Below are 3878 nucleotides of genomic sequence, written 5' to 3'. Positions count from 1 at the left end.
TCCCCCTCCCCCCACACCGCCCCCTCTGAGAGGACGTGCTGAGAAAAGCACTTAGCCGGCTGGCTTCGGGTTTCTCCCCAGGACGCCCCAAAGCGGTCAAAGTCCTCAAAACCCAAGGCAAGTTTGGGAAATGATCACAGACCAGTGGAGACTTGAGAAGGCATGACAGAGGCCGGGCGGTACCCCGGGTGGGGTCCTGGAACAGAAAAGGGGCATCAAGGGAAAGTGAGCTAAATGCGAGTAACGCGTCGCGTTTGGTTGACAGCAGTCTAGTGGCTTTGGTTCCTGGGTTTTGAGAGCTGCGCTGTGGTAACGGGAGAGGGTAGCGCGAGGGGGCCCTGACTCGGGGACACATGGGAAGTCCCCGTACTATCACTGCAAATTCTGTGAAACCGAAAACTGTTCTAAAAAGAAAAGGTTATTTATTTTTAATGTTTTTTATTTATTTTTTGAGAAAGAGTGATGGGAGACAGAACATGAGCAGGGGAGGGGCAGACAGAGAGGGAGACACAGAATCCGAAGCAGGCGCCAGGCTCCGAGCTGTCAGCACAGAGCCTGACGTGGGGCTCGAACCCACAAACCGTGAGATCATGACCTGAGCCGAAGTCGGAAGCTTAACCGACTGAGCCACCCAGGTGCCCCAAGGAAAGCTTATTTAAAACGCAAACCAGGTGGGCTTAACAGAACCTTTGCCCCCCTCCTCACTAGTTAATTCTCCAAACAGAAGCCAGAGGGAATCTGTTAAATCAGGAGAGGAGTCTGTGCCATTCAGGGGGTACGTATTCCCCAACATTTATCAAATGGTAACACGGAAAATGCATGCATTTCACCGTATTTAAATTTTTACCAAGGACAAGAAGCCTAAACAAATATTTGATATCTTGTTACAATATGCATGCCGCCGCAGTGTTTAGGCGGTGATATGAACTAATATTTGCAAATTGCTTTGAAATGATTTTTTTTTAAAGGCAGATATACGGGATCTGTCTGTAATTTCCACTCAATTTTTCTGGAAATGTAAAACTGCTCACCAAAGGAAAGTGTATTAAATTTTAAAAAGATGAATGTTGGATAGATTGCTGGACGGACAAATGAAAGGATAGATGGATAGGACATGAAGCAAATAGAGCAAAATGCTCATTGTAGACTCTCTTGGGTTAGTGTATGTATTTACTTTCTAATTCTTTCCACTTTTTTTCATTTTATTTATTTTAGAGACAGTGTGAGCGAGCAGGGGAGAGGGGCAGAGGGAGAGAGAATCCTAAGCAGACTCCATGCTCAGCACAGAATCCAGTACAGGGCTTGATCCCATGACCCTGGGATCATGACCTGAGCCAAAATCAAAAATCAGACTTTCCACCGACTGAGCCGCCCAAGCACCCAATTTTTTCCATTTTCTATGTGTTTTAAGGTTTTCAAATGTTGGAGCACCCGGCTGGCTGTCAGTGAAGCATCTGACTCTTAATAACAGGGTCCTGAGTTTGAGCTCTATATAGGCATAGAGTTTAGTTTAAAAAAAAAATTTTTTTTTAAGGGCGCCTGAGTGGCTCAGTCAGTTAAGCATCCAACTTCAGCTCAGATCATGATCTCACGGTTCACCAGTTCAAGCCTCACATCGGGCTCTAGTGCTGACAGCTCAGAGCCTGGAGCCTCCTTCGGATTCTGTGTTTGTGTGTGTGTCTTTCTCTCTGCCCCTCCCTTCTCATGCTCTCTCTCTCTCTCTCTCCCTCTCAAAAATAAATAAACATTAAAAAAATTAAAAACATTCTTTCCCACTATTAAAAGTCTAAAGTGAAGTCAACTTGTGCCAGCCTCCACATGATCCCCACCCCCCAGGGCTCTCTTCCCATGTCACGTGGAGTAGAAATCAGACTCTTCATGGTTTCTCTACCAGATCTGGACCCCCCGATTCTCCCTGATTTCTTCCCCCTGTCTCCCTCCTTCTCTCTCCCTCCTGATGGCCTCTGTGCTCCCTGAACACATCAGACACCTTCCTGCCTAGAGCCTTTGCACCAGCTGTGCCCCTTCCTGGGACTCATCTCCTTCAGTTCCTGCTCCAATGCCTCCCCCATCCCACACCTTGCTCCACACCATGTGTCCCCTCCTAAGATGTTTTTTTTATTTTAAAAAAGTTTATATATTTATTTTGAGAGAGAGAGGGAGAGAGCCCGAGAGAGGGAGGAAGAGAATCCCAAGCAGGTTCTGCACAGTCAGCACAGAGCCTGATGTGGGGCTTGATCTCATGAGCTGCCAGATCATGACCTGAGCTGAAACCTATAGTTGGATTCTTCACCGACTGAGCCACCCAGGTGCCCACTAAGATGTTTTGTATAGTTTACCTTCTTTGTTTGGCTTTGTGTCTGTCTCCTGCCACTACCATGGAAGCCCCATGTGGGCAGGGATTTGGGTCGGTTTCATTAACCAGGGAGTGATCAGCACCTAGGACAGTGCCCAGCACATAGTGGGGGCTCAGTAAATACCCGCTGAATCCGTGACCTACGTGTATTGGTCAATCTGTGCTTCTTGCCAAAACGTAACCTCGTCTGATGTTTTCCCCACCTAGAGCCCAGTACTTTGCACAGAGCCAAGAGTTTTAAGATGGGGGCACCGGGGTGTCTCAGTCGGTTAAGTATCCGACTTTGCTCAGGTCATGATCCCTCAGTTCAAGGGTTCTATCCCCGCGTCAGGCTCTGCGCTGACAGCATGAGTTTGCTTCAGATTCTCCATATCCCTCCCCACCCCCCTATGCCCCTCCCTACCCTCTCTCTCTTCCCCCAAAATAAATAAATATTAAAAAAAGAGTTTTAGGATGAATGAATGAATGAATGAATGAACGAACGAATGAACAGGGTAAGAATGAATCTTTGTATAAGGGCTAAGAGCACAGGCTTTGTCATTGCAATGCTTGGAGATGTACCCAGATCGGCTCCTTACCAGCCAAGAGACCCCGGGCGTGTCAGTTCACTGAGCTTCCTTCTCCGGATAATGGAGCCCCCATGGGGAACCCTCATATCTCCCTGATGGGATGTAAGTGGTGTGGCCGCTTTGGGAAACAGTTCTGACAGTTTCTTAAAAAGTGTATCATGAGCTTTTCACACAGCCTAACAATTCTGCTCCTGGGAGTGTGCCCAAGAGAACAAAACCCATGTCCGCAGGAAGGGTCGTCCCATGTGTTCCCAGTGGGACTAGTCATAACAGGCGAAGAGCAGACATGACCCAGGTGTCCGTCAGCAGATGAATGGCCGAACACAATGCGATATGCCCTGCAAGGGGACGTTACTCAGCCATAAAGAGAATGAAGTACTGGTAAAATGTGCAGTGTGGACGAACCGTAAAGACAGTATGCTGAGTGAAAGAAGCCAGACATGGGAGGCCACCTATTGTATGACCCATTGGTAGGAACTGCCCAGGAAAGGCGAATCTGTTAAGACAGAAAGTAGATTCATGGTTGCCTGGGGCTGGGAGTGGGGATGGGAAGTGACTGTTACCGGGCACAGGAGATCTTTTGGGGATGCTGGATATGCTCTATCATTTGATTTTGGTGATAGTTGCACAATCCTGTAAACTTCCTAAAAGTCATTGAGTTGTGCACTTAAAATGAGCAAATTCTATGCGGTGGGGGCGGGGGGGGGAAGATATCTCAATAAAGCTGTTTAAGAAAAAAAAAATTGGAGAGCGTCTGGCTTCGGCTCAGGTCATGATCTCTCAGTTCCTGGGTTTGAGCCCTGCGTAGGGCTCTGTGCTGATGGCTCAGAGCCTGGAACCTGCTTCGGATTCTGTGTCTCCCTCTCTCTCTGCCCCTCCCCTGCTCGCCCTCTGTCTCTCTCTCTCTCTCTGTCAAAAATAAACATTTAAAAAATTAAAAAGAAAAAAATTGG

This window comes from Panthera leo, chromosome E2 (assembly GCF_018350215.1).
Source record: "Panthera leo isolate Ple1 chromosome E2, P.leo_Ple1_pat1.1, whole genome shotgun sequence".
NCBI classification, from domain to species: Eukaryota; Metazoa; Chordata; class Mammalia; order Carnivora; family Felidae; genus Panthera; species Panthera leo.
This window is presented reverse-complemented; position numbering follows the sequence as displayed.